At 38.9% G+C, this 13622-nt stretch overlaps 1 protein-coding gene across 6 annotated transcripts in view; it reads left to right on the top strand.

Moving 5' to 3' along the window:
• Nucleotides 1–13622, top strand: part of FAM169A (family with sequence similarity 169 member A) — a 66844-nt gene that overhangs the window by 27919 nt on the left and 25303 nt on the right. The gene's annotated exons all lie outside the window — the stretch shown is intronic.

Raw genomic sequence — 13622 nt, 5'->3', positions numbered from 1 at the left:
ATTGGAGGTTATTTTACAAAGTAACTGATCAGTAACCTCCAAAAGTATCAAGATGAAAGACAAGGAAGGGTGGAGGAAGTGTCAAGACCAGAGTTTAGGAGACATGAAACTTAAATACCATATGGAATCTTGGATTGGTTTAGAAGTTGAATAAGGTCTGCAGTTTCCACTGATAGTCTTTTATCAGTTTTGATGTCCTGGGTTTTGATAATAGTATTCTGGCTATGTAAGATGTTACCATTAGGAGCATTTGGATGAAGGGTGTGTGGGAACTCTGCATATTTTTGAAACTTTTTGCTAAGTCTGACATTATTTTTAAGATAAATAGTTGTTAAGAGTGAAGTTGCTCAATTGTGTCCAACTCTTTGTGACCCTATGGACTGTAGCGTACCGGCTCTTCTGTCCATGGGATTTTACAGGCAAGAGTACAGGAGTGGGTTGCCACTTCCTTCTCCAGAGGATCTTCCCGACCCAGGAATCAAACCCAGGTCTCCTGCATTGTAGGCAGATGCTTTACCATCTGAGCCACCAGGGAAGTCTTGCGAAAAATTACAGTCTTTATAATTGAAACTTATGATGAAAATTTTAGATGTTACCAAAGATGTGTGAATACATGTTCTGTATTTCGAAATTATTTAATGGTTACATTAACAAAAAAGTTTCCTTTGAGGAATTTGACTTGTCCAAGAGAAAAAAATATTCTAAAAGTGCCAGTTTAAATAGTTCCCCTTTGAAAGGTCCCAGATCATTGTCAGCAGCCCCCATCATGTACACTAGTTGACTTCTTAATGTCCCATTCTTAACTATGAACAAATAGCTTAGTTAGCATAAGTCACTAATATGAAAGATGAAGATCAAAACCAAAACAGAATAAAACCAGTTTGGAAGAGACATAATGCAAAAACAGAGTAACTCTTAATATTTTTTGAATGTAAGAGTAGTTGTTACATTTGTGGAATGAGAACAATATCTATTAAAAAAAAATGCCCAAGGCTTTGTGCTGGTACAGTGGATAAGAATCTGCCTGCCAGTGCAGGGGACGTGGGTTCAGTATCTGGTCAGGGGACTAAGATCCCACATGCCTTATGGCCAAAAAAAAAAGGGAACAGTAAATTTATGTAGAGCAATAATTTACGTAGAGCAGTACCATGTTAATTAAGAGATCGTGGTCTGGGAAGATTCCACATGGCTCGGAGTAACTAAGCCCGAGACCCTCAACTGCTAAGTCAGTGAGCTGCAGCTCCTGAAGCCCCGTGTGCCTAGAGTGTGCTCCGCAACAAGAGGAGCTGGTACAGTGAGAAGCCAGGGCCCTGCAGCAGAGAGCAGCCCCCGCTCACCGCAGCTGTTGCTGTGCGCAGCACACAGCCCCAGTGCAGCCATGAACAAGTAGGTTACTTTAAAAAATAAAAGAATGTCCATAGAGCACAACGTAAGGAAGATAAAACTGATGTTGATTATAAAGGCGAGCAATCATAGCAACAAAAGCAGCAAAAACTCCTTAATAAAGGAAAATACAAAAGGAAGAAAAGATAGAATTAGGAGAACAATCTGAATAATGAATGTTTCAGAAGGAGAGAACAGAGGAACTGAAGGGGAGGAAGTCACCAATGAAGTAGTTCAAGAAAACATCTCAGGATTATAGAACATGCATATCCAAGTTAAAAAGGCCCTTTGAGCAGCCATCACAGTGAATTAAAGTAGACTCATACTGGAGATAGATTATTGTGAAATTTCAGAACATCTTGGATAGAAAAAAGATTTTGTGAGACTCTGCAAAGAGGGGGATTTATACTACATAGGATCAAGAATCAGAATGATTTAGATTTTTCAGTAGCAACACAGAATACTCTTTTAAGTGGAATAATGCCTTTAAGATATTGGGAGAAAGTGATTTTCAATGTAATTCTATACCCAGATTATAAATGAAGTATAAGAGAGAAAGAAATTTCTACATAGTTAATTTAAAAAAAATTTTTTAAATCTCTCATGGATCGTTTTTCAGGAAGCTAGAATTTATGCTCTGTTAAAATAAGGAAGAAAATCAAGAAAGAGATTAGGAAATTAAGGTGAGAAATATCCTCAGATCACAACTCTGATCATTCTGGGGCTTCTCTGTCCTGATTGGTAGCCATTAGCTTTATGTAACTGTTTAAATGAAAATTAGTTAAGATGAAATAAAATTGAAAATTGTTTCTCAGTCCTACTAGCCACAGTGTAAGTGTCCCATAACTGCATGTGGCTACTACACTGAAGAGAAGAGATATAGAACATTTCCATTATTGCAGAAAGTTCTTTTGGACAGCACTTTTCTAGAGATTCACTAATCTAGGTTGTAGTAGGTCAGAAAACTCTGGGTCATTGATTCAAAAATATGGAATACCTGATGAGTTTGCACTTATCAAGATGAGTTTTATAGTTAAGGGAGACTTTCTTAAGGGAGAAGTTAGAGGTAAACACTAATTAATGAGTGATAAATCACTGTAAGGAAAGATATTCCCATTTGAATGCAGAGTTCCAAAGAATAGCCAGGAGAGATAAGCCTTCCTCAGCGATCAATGCAAAGAAATAGAGGAAAACAACAGAATGGGAAAGACTAGAGATCTATTCAAGAAAATTAGAGATACCAAGGGAACATTTCATGCAAAAATGGGCTCAATAAAGGACAGAAATGGTATGGACCTAACAGAAGCAGAAGATACTAAGAAGAGGTGGCAAGAATACACAGAAGAACTCTACAAAAAAGATCTTCATGACCCAGATAATTACAATGGTGTGATCACTCACCTAGAGCCAGACATCCTGGAATGTGAAGTCAAGTTGGCCTTAGAAAGCATCACTACGAACAAAGCTAGTGGAGGTGATGGAATTCCAGTTGAGCTATTTCAAATCCTGAAAGATGATGCTGTGAAAGTGCTGGACTCAATATGCCAGCAAATTTGGAAAACTCAGCAGTGGCCACAGGACTGGAAAAGGTCAGTTTTCACTCCAATCCCTAAGAAAGGCAATCCCAAAGAATGCTCAAACTACTGCACAATTGCACTCATCTCACATGCTAGTAAAGTAATGCTCAAAATTCTCCAAGCCAGGATTCAGCAATACGTGAACCGAGAACTTCCAGATGTTCAAGCTGCTTTTAGAAAAGGCAGAGGAACCAGAGATCAAATTGCCAATATCCGCTGGATCATCAAAAAAGCAAGAGAGTTCCAGAAAAACATCTATTTCTGCTCTATTGACTACGCCAAAGCTTTTGACTGTGGATCACAATAAACTGTGGAAAATTCTGAAGGAGATGGGAATACCAGACCACCTGACCTGCCTCTTGAAAAACCTGTGTGCAGGTCAGGAAGCAATAGTTAGAACTGGACACGGAACAGACTGGTTCCAAATAGGAAAAGGAGTACATCAAGGCTGTATATTGTCACCCTGCTTATTTAACTTATATGCGGAGTACATCATGAGAAACACTGGGCTGGAAGAAGCACAAGCTGGAATCAAGATTGCCGGGAGAAATATCAATAACCTCAGATATGCAGATGACACCACCCTTATGGCAGAAAGTGAAGAGGAACTAAAAAGCCTCTTGATGAAAGTGAAAGAGGAGAGTGAGAAAGCTGGCTTAAAGCCCAACATTCAGAAAACTAAGATCATGGCATCTGGTCCCATCACTTCATGGGAAATAGATGGGGAGACAGTGGAAACAGTGTCAGACTTAAATTTTTTGGGCTCCAAAATCACTGCAGATGGTGACTGCAGCCATGAAATTAAAAGACGCTTACTCCTTGGAAGGAAAGTTATGACCAACCTAGATAGCATATTAAAAAGCAGAGACATTACTTTGGCAACAAAGGTCCATCTAGTCAAGGCTATGGTTTTTCCAGTGGTCATGTATGGATGTGAGAGTTGGACTGTGAAGAAAGCTGAGTGCCGAAAAATTGATGCTTTTGAACTGTGGTGTTGGAGAAGACTCTTGAGAGTCCTTTGGACTGCAAGGAGATCCAACCAGTCCATCCTAAAGGAGATAAGTCCTGGGTGTTCATTGGAAGGACTGATTTTGAAGCTGAACCTCCAGTACTTTGGCGACCTCATGCGAAGAGTTGACTCATTGGAAAAGACCCTGATGCTGGGAGGGATTGGGGGCAGGAGGAGAAGGGATGAGATGGTTGGATGGTGTCACCCACTCGATGGACATGGGTTTGAGTAAACTCACAGGGAGGCCTGGTGTGCTGCAATTCATGGACTTGTAAAGAGTCGGACACGACTGAGCGATTGAACTGAACTGAACTGAGTGATTCCAAAGAATGTCTGGAGGTTGTAAAGACCTCACCAGACCTACTCCCATAATTTAAGATAACAGGATTAGCCAGAAGGTTTAATCCAGAGACTGTACATTATTGTTCTATAATCCTAAGGAATGTAGAGGAAAAGAGGTTTGTCCTTTCTTCCTACTTGAGAATTCCAGACCCCTCTCTCCTCTGGAACCCCTAGACTTTAGGGCAAGGCGTGTATAAGATGTGTGGTTATGGTATAGTGGGAATTGTTGTTGTTCAGTCCCTAACTGGTGTCTGACTTTGCAACCCTGTGGCCTGCAGCATGTCAGGCTCCTCTGTCCTTCACTGTCTCCTGAAGTTTGCTCAGATTCATGTCCATTGAGTTGATGATGCTGTCTAACTATCTCATCTCGTCACTGCTGTATTGGGAGCCAGGTGTGTGAATGTGTCAATATATAAAAGAATTCTCATCGTCCATACTGGGAAGTCAGTATCATGCCTAAAATGGAAAAATCAAGAAGTAGTAAGTTATTTAGAGATGTCAAAGTAAGTACTGAAAAAATCAAAGTGCTTGTTTCTGGGGGATGGATAGTGTGTTGGTGTGTGTGTGTTTTCCCCAACAAGTGTTAGGGGACTGTTGTGCGCTGACAGTGTATGTGTGAAACTTGGATGAAGAGTTAAAAGTGAGCATTATCAAAAGGACTATTCCCAGGGTCTAATCGGTGTCTACCACAAAACCAGGTGAAGTTTCTAGATCTCACAGGGTCTGTGATGATCAGGTCGACCTATTAAAAGTGCTATACTAAACAAACTGCTCAGGAAAAAAATTTCATACAGGTATGAAAAATAAAACAAAACCACTTGTTAATTCAGTGAAAGTTCTGTTATCTGTCCTATGTCAAGAAAGATAAAAGATAATAAGTGTGTATAAATCAGATGTCACATTTTAGTATAGAAAAACTGAGGGGAAAAAGTTTGAAGACATATGCTATTTTGGAAATACTCCTTATTTGGCTTCAACTGTAAATTTCCTTGATCCAATTTGAAGACTCTTGTTTTGGAAAAACATAAGCCTATGAGGGAAGCACAATCTAATCAACACCTTTAAAATCAGTTTGTTAACTCGCTTCCAAAGGGATTTATTTATGATTGATATCAGGAGATGTATTTTTGGTTTTTGAAATTTCCATTTGAAATAATATTTAGTGGAAGTGTTTTTTCCTCTCTTCATTTGCTATTAGCTTTTGTTACAACTTTCTAACTCCTTTTTACTTGGAGCTATAGCTATGATCTTACCTCCTTTTTTGGACAGGTCACTTACTTTCTGTTCACTAAAATTTAGATTTCTGGCCCTTCTGTTTCAAGATTTTTTGAGGAATAACAAAAATGTGATATAAAATAATAACTATTGATAGTATATATTATTTTTGTTGTTCAGTTGCTCAGTCATATCTGACTCTTGGTGACCCCATGGACTGCAGCACACCAGGCTTCCCTGTCCTTCACCATCTCCCGGAGCCTGCTCAAACTCATGTCCATTGAGTTGGTGATGCCATCCAACCATCTCACCCTCCGTTGCCCCCTTCTCCTCCTGCCTTCGATCTTTGCCAGCATCAGGGTCTTTACCTACATTGAAGTGAGGTGCCCGGCTGCGATTCCTACTGCTGTGGGAGTAGAGGCATTTGGACCTTTAGCTGTTCCAGTGGCCCATCTAATAGAGTATGAGAGTTGTGAAAAATAACGAAATTATAAATTCTGTTTTAAGCAAGTACATTTGGGGATGGTTTGTGAGGCAGTAATAGGTAACTGAAGGACTGTGAGTCAGAAAGTCATCCACTACCCAGAAACAACTATGTGGCATTGTTATTTAAAAATGAAACTTTTTAATGTTAAGCTTTCCAGATTTGGTTTATTATAACAGCTCACGTTACCCTAACTGATTTACAAAGCATGAAGACTAATGAGAATACCTCTCTAGTAGTATATGACGAGGTCTCATGTAAAGATATCTAATAGCATAATTTCCTTAGGATTCACTTTATGATGTGTGTCTGTGGAGACAGTCACACACTGGTGGCTTCATAAGGTATTAAGGCAGGTTTTATAAAGGTGAGAAGAAACAAATTCCTGGTTAGACAAAGAAATGGTCATTCCATGAAAAGAGAGAGTCATTCAATTGTGACAGAATAGTTGTTCTTGAATTTGATACATAGATCCTGAATGGTATTCTGAAAATTTATTCATTTACTTAGAAGTTATTTGTATTTGCTATATTGATATGGAAGGAAAAGGGGAAGGGGAGGAGGGTGAATAGGAGAAAGAGCAAGCAGCAGAAATTGAGAGATAGTAATAAAATGTTTGCAAACTCTATCCTCATGGAGCTTACATTTAAGAGAAGGAGATAGCAATGGATAGACAAATAACTGATATGCTCTCAGGTGCTGTGAAGAAAAACTAGATTAAAAGAATAGAGTGTTGTTACTATTTTAAATAGATGTACTATTTAAATAGACTAGTCAAGGCAAGCGTCTCTGAAGGAAGTGAGGGAACAATGAGGGAAGAACTTCTTTTGAAGTTTCCAGAGAAGAGGTTTTTAGAGGTCTGAGTTTCATTTTGGGTGATAGGAATCTGGTGGAGGATTTTGAGCATGGAAGTAACACAATCTGGTTAGCCTTCTATGAAAGTAGCTGAGTTGTGTGGAAAACCAGAAAGAGAGATGGCAGGGTTAAGAGTGAAGTTAGTTAAGAGGCTGTTGCAGAAAACTCTGGGAGAGGTGAAGAAAGGGGTAGAAGTCTTCATAATTAAGATAAATGATGAAGACATTGCTGCAGTGTTTCTAATAGATTATGCGTGGGCTGTGAAGGAAGAGACAAGGATGGGATCTCAGGTTTTGCTCTGAGCCCCTGGTAGAATGATGGTGAAATTTCTGGAAAAATTAGAAAACAGGAGAAGGAGCAGGTTTGGGTAATATATGAAAAATCTGATTATAAACAATTTATTAGAGTCACATGTACAAATTTGTTGTTCCGTTTACAGTTTTAAACTTTATTAAGGTTCATTTACATGCTGTGCAATTTACCCATTGTCATTGTTCAGTTGCTCCATCTGGTCTGACCCTGTGCGACCCCATGGCCTGCAGGACACCAGGCTTCCCTGGCCTTTACCATCTCCCGGAGCTTGCTCAAATTCTTATCTATTGAGTTGGTAATACCATCCGACCATCTTGTCCTCTGTCGCCCCCTTCTCCTCCTGCCTTCAATCTTTCCCAGTGTCAGGGTCTTTTCTAGGCTCTTTGCATCAGGTGGCCAAAGTATAGAGCTTCAGGGTCAGTCCTTCCAATGAATATTCAGGGTTGATTTCCTGGTTTGATTTCTAGGATTGATTGACTGGTTAGATCTCCTTGCAGTGCAAGGGACTCTCAAGAGTCTTCTCCAACACCACAGTTCAGAAGCATCAGTTCTTCGACGCTCAGCCTTCTTTATTGTCCATCTCTCACATCCATACATGACTGCTGGAAAAACCATAGCTTTGAATATGCAGACCTCTGTCTGCAAAGTAACGTCTCTGCTTTTTAATACCATGTAGGTTTGTCATAGCTGTTCTTCAAGGAGCAGGTGTCTTTTAACTTCATGGCTGCTGTCACTGTCTACAGTGATTTTGGAGCCCAAGAAAATAAAATCTGTCACTGTTTCTATTGTTTCCCCATCTGTTTGCCGTTAAGTGATGGGACCTGATGCCATGATCTTGGTTTTTTTGAATGTTGGGTTTTAAGCCAGCTTTTTCACTCTCTTCTTTCACTCTCATCAAGAGGCTCTTGAGTTCCTCTTCACTTTCTCCCATAAGGTGGTGTCATCTGCATATCTGAGGTTACTGATATTTCTCCCAGCAATCTTGATTCCAGCTTGTGCTTTATCCGGCCTGGCATTTCTCATAATGCATGCTGAATAGAAGTTAAATAAGCAGGGTGACAATACAGCCTTGACGTACTCCTGTCTCGATTTGAAACCAGTCTGTTGTTCCATGTCCGATTTTAACTGTTGCTTCTTGACCTGCCTACAGGTTTCTCAGGAGGCCGGTAAGTTGGTCTGGTATTCCCATCGCTATTTTTATCTGTCTTCTTGACTGTAGCCAACATGGTAGGTGTGAAGTGGCATGGCCCTGTCATTTTGACTCGCATTTACTAAATGGCTAAGGATGTTGGGCGTCTTTTCACGTGTGTTTTTTTCATTATTGTGTCTTCTTCAAGATATCTGTTCAAATCCTTTACCTGTTTTTAAATTGAGTTGTCTTTTTTTTTTCTCTCTTCTTGCTTTATTGTGGTATAACCAACTTACAAAAATTTAACCATGTTGAAAGTTTACAGTTTGTTCTGTTTTTGACTTACGTAAACAGCTGTGATACTATCACTACAATCAAGAGAGTAAACAGATCTCTTATTCCCAAAAGTTTCTTTGTGCCTCTTTGTAACCATCCTTCCTTCCTCAATTTGTCCTCAAGGAAACACTTATCTGCTGTCTGTTATTATATATTAGCCTGCTTTCTAGATTTAGAATCATATAGTACCTTTTTTTTTAAAATTCTGAGTTTTCTTTCAGTATGATTTTTTTTGAGGGCCATCCTGTTATAATTCACATATCATTGAGTTGCCCTTAAGTGATTTTCAGCATGTTCACAGAGTCGTGCAAGCATCAGTATTAATTAAAAAATATCTTCATCACCTCAAGAATTCCTGTACCCTTTAGCTGTCACTTCTCATTTCCTTTATCTTGGAATTCCTGGAAGCCACTAATCTCCTTTCTGTCTAGATTATCTATCTTAAAATATGTTTTTTAATCTTATTTTATTGTGGTAAGAACACTTAACAGAAGATCTACTGTCTTCACAGATTTTTAACTATAGATTACAATATTGTTGACTATAGATATAGTGTTATAAAAAGCACATCTCTAGAACTTGGCATTACTGAAACTTTAAATCCATTGACAACTGCCCAGTTTTCCCTCACTCGGCCCTTGACACCCATTGTCCTGCTCTCTGCTTCTATGAATTTGACTGTTTAAAATGTCTCATGTAATTGGAATCATTCAGTGTTTGTCCTGTGGCTGACTTAGTTTACTTAGCATAATGTCCTCAAGGTTCATCCATGTTGTTGTATATTGCAGATTTACATTTTTTTTGAAGCTGTAGGTATGTATCTCTCTCACTCACACACACACACACACACACACACACACACACCACACACACACACCCTCCCGTATTTTCTTTATCCATTCATTAACCAGTGGACACACACACACACCCCCTCCCGTATTTTCTTTATCCATTCATTAACCAGTGGGCCTTTAGGTTGTTACACACCTTGGCTATTGTTAATAATGCTGCAGTGAACATTAAATTACTAATCTCTTTGAGATACTGGTTTCAGTTATTTTGGATTTATACCCAGGAGTGGGATAGCTGGATCTGTGATAGTTCTATTTTTAATACTTTGAGGAACCCTGTGGTTTTTTTCATAGTGGCTACACCATTTTGCATTCCCAATAATAGAATACAAGTGTTCCAATTTTCCATATCCTTGTTAGCATTTGTTGTCTTTTGTTTTGCTGGTAGCAATCCTGATATGTGTGAGGTGATACTCATTTGATTTGCTGTTATCCTGATGATTTGAGACATTGAACATGTTTTATATACCTGTTGGCCATTTGTATGTCTTTGGAGAAATGTCTGTTAAATCCTTAGCTCGTTTTTAGGGTTTTATTTGTCTTTTTATTAGTGAGTTGTAAGCATTTTTCATATATTCTAGATAGAAGTCCCATATCAAATACATAATTTGAAAGGATTTTCTCTCATTTTGTGGATTGTCTTTTACTTTATTGTTGATGTCCTTTGAAGCTCTAGTTTTTATAAAGTCCAGTTATCTTTTTATGTGTCACTTTTGCTTTTGGTGTTTCAGCTAAGAAGACTTTTCCTGATCTAAGGTGATGAAGATTTACTGCGTATTATGCTAAGATTCTTGTAGTTTTAGCACGTAAAGTTATGTTTATGTTCCATTTGCAGTTAATTTTTGTATGTGGTCTAAAAAAGTGGAGTGGGGCCCAACATTATTCTTTTGCATATGTGGATATCCAGTTGGCCCACCCCCATTCATTTTAAAAAGACTGTTGTGTTTCCAGAGAAATGCCTTGGGACTCCTGTCAAAAATCAGTTGACCAAAAATAAGAGGTTTTGTTTCTGCAGCTTCTATTCTGTTGATTGCTATTTATTCTTGTGCCAGTACCACACTGGCTTGATTACTGTAGCTTTGTAACTTTTAAAATGGGAAGTCTTTAAATTGGGAGTCTTCCAACTTTGTTCTTCTTTGTTAAGATTATTTGGGTCATTTGTGTTTTTTTGCATTTCCATATGAGTTTTAGGATTACTTTGTCAATTTCTGCAAAAATTCCAGCTTGAATTTTGAACCTATGGGTCAGTTTGGGGTGTGCTGACACCAATGTTGTCTTCTGAATCATGAACAATGGGATGTCTTTCCAGTTATTTAACTGTTCTTTAATTCCTTTGGTTTTTTGAAAAACTAATTACTTAGTTTTGGCTGTGATGGGTCTTCACTGCATCCCAGGGGCTCTTCGTTGCTGTGCATGGGCTTTCTCTAGTCGGGGTGAGCGGGGCTACTCTCTAGTTGTGGTGTGCGGGCTTCTCATTGCAGTGACCTCTCGTTGCAGAGCAGGGATTCAAGAGTGCGTGGGCTTCAGTAGTTGTGGCATATGGCCTTAGTTGCTCTGCGGCATGTGGGATGTTCCCTAACCAGGGATGGAACCTGTGTCCTCTGCGTTGCCGGGCAAATTCTTAACCCCTGGACCACCAGGGAGGTCCCTAATTTCTTTTAAATGTTTGTAGTTTTCACTTTTGTATTCTTGCCAAATTTATTCCTGAGTATTTTATTATTGGTGATGCTCTTGTTAGTGGAATTGTTTTCTTAATTTCATTTAAAGATTGTTCATTGCTGGTGTCTAGAAATACAATTGAATTTTCTTTTTTTTTTGGCCACTCTGCAAGGCACGTGAGGGTCTAGATCCTAGTTCCCCAACCAGGGATCAAACCCACGCACCCTGTAGTGGATGCCCAAGGTGTTAAGCACTGGACTGCCAGGAAAGTCCTTAATTGATTTTTGTATATTGATCTTATAGCCTGTAACCTTGCTGAACTTTATACTAAACTTTACCAGTTTTAGTAATTTTTTAGTGAATTTCTTAAGATGAAAATCTTAAGGTCTATATACAAGGTTTTATTTCTTTCTAGGTGCTTTTCATTTCCTTTTCTTGCCTAATTGCCCTGCTAGAACCTCCTTAAGATATTGAATAAAAGTGGTGAGAATTAACATTTTTATCTTGTTCTTAATCTTAGGGGAAAATATCTGGTCTTTCACCATTAAATGTGGTTTTTATTAGCTGCGGGGTTTTTCATAGATCCCTTTATCAGATTGAAGACCTTGAGTATTTTTATCATGAATGTGCTGGATTTTGTCTAATGCTTTTTCTCTGTATTTGGAGATGACTGTGTGTTTTTTGTTGTATTTACATTTATATGAGCTCTTCCATTCATCCTGGAGTAAGTTTCATGCATTACAGAAATAAAAGGTTGTTATCATAAGCATTTGAATAAATGGTAGAAACTGTGAGAGTAGGTGAGATTACCTAGAGAGAGCATATAGAAAAAGGTGGCCAAAGGTGAAATTCTGAGGAGTATAAATATCCAAGCTGCCTCTTGTGCAATGCTAAATTAAATTTCATTTCAACTAGATTTTTAATGAAAAGTTCATCTAAGGTTGTAGGTTTTTTTTTTTTCCTTTACTAATTACTAAGTAATTTTGCTGTTGATGTATCTGAAGAATCTCTGGTAACTTGGGAAGTTTTTCTGCCCTTTATTTAATTTCTCTTATATCTGGGTAGAATCTGATAGAAATATAAAAATAAGAATTTAAGGTATAGTCGCAAGAAGATAATTAGCATGGTTTTTTGAAATGAATATGTACATGGTGAGTAAGTAGAACTTTAGACTTTGTGAAAACTGTTAGTTCCATAAATTGACCTTGTTAACACTATTAGATGCTAGACTCTACCTTTTCTCTATTTAAAGGAATGTTTGTGTAAAGATAGAAAAAAATCAATTTGTGGGAAATTTACTTCATATGTTTGGTATTCTGAGACATGTACAACAGTAAAAGCAATAGATCTTCAGACAGTGTTACGAACTAGATACGATTCTTTTCTCATTTTTGCTTTGTTCTTTGAATTAATGTTACTTTTAAAGTAATGTCTCTTGACTTCTTTATCACTTCTAGCAGTTACTATGCGAGAACCCTAATTTTAAGACATTAAAAAAGCTAGTCACAGTAGCTTGTTGGTGAGGCTACCCGTTAGACTGATGAAAATTGTATGTATTTATTTTGGATTTATTGAGTGTAATTGATAAGTTGAGTTGTGATTTGATACACATGGCAGCATATTCACCATAATCATTATATTAACTGCCTGACATGGTTGCCGTTTTCTTTCTCCCTTCTTTTCCTTTCTGTGTGTAGTGTGTGTGTGTAACTGGACGTATTTTTGTCCGTGTTGTGCCTCTGTTTCGGTGCAGGGCCTCCTCTAGCTGCAGCGCGGGGTGCCCTCTGGGTGGCTGTGCAGGCTTCTCACTGCGCAGCTTCTCGTGGTGCGGAGCACGGGCTCCCGGGTGCTCAGGGTTAACTAGCTGTGGCTCCGTGTTTCTAGAACACAAGCGCTGTGGTTCCTGCACACGGGCTCAGCTGCTCCGTGGCATGTGAGATCTTCCTGGACCAGGGATCGAACCCCTGTCACCTGCATTGGGTTTCACGTATACATATTTACAACTGAGCCACCAAAGAAGCCCTCTTCCTTTCTTTTTTGAGATGCTAATGCTTAAGATCTACTTTTTTTTTTTTTTTTTGGTTTGCATACTCGGTTCTGTCCAACTCTTTTCTACTCCATGTACTGTAGCCTGCCAGGCTCCTCTGTCATGGAATTTTCTAGACAAGAGTACTGGAGCGGGTTGCCCTTTCCTCCTCCAGGAGATCTTCCCTACCCAGAGATCAAACCCGAGTCTTCTGCGGCTCCCGCATTGGCAGGTGGATTCCTTGTCACTGAGTCACCTGGGAAGCCTGAGATCTACCTTTTTAATAAATTTAACGTGTATAGAGCAGCGTTGTTAATTACAGCCACTATGTGAGACACTTGGACCCTTCCTGGCGTCCTAACTGAAGAACAGCGGTTCAGATCTAAGCGTGTAACAGCATGCCACCGGTTTTGAATTTAAATTCATTGTCTTAGTGTGTGTGCC

This window comes from Odocoileus virginianus, chromosome 14 (assembly GCF_023699985.2).
Source record: "Odocoileus virginianus isolate 20LAN1187 ecotype Illinois chromosome 14, Ovbor_1.2, whole genome shotgun sequence".
Taxonomy (NCBI): Eukaryota; Metazoa; Chordata; class Mammalia; order Artiodactyla; family Cervidae; genus Odocoileus; species Odocoileus virginianus.
Note: the sequence above shows the minus strand (reverse complement) of the source record. Positions and strands in the feature narration are given on the sequence as shown.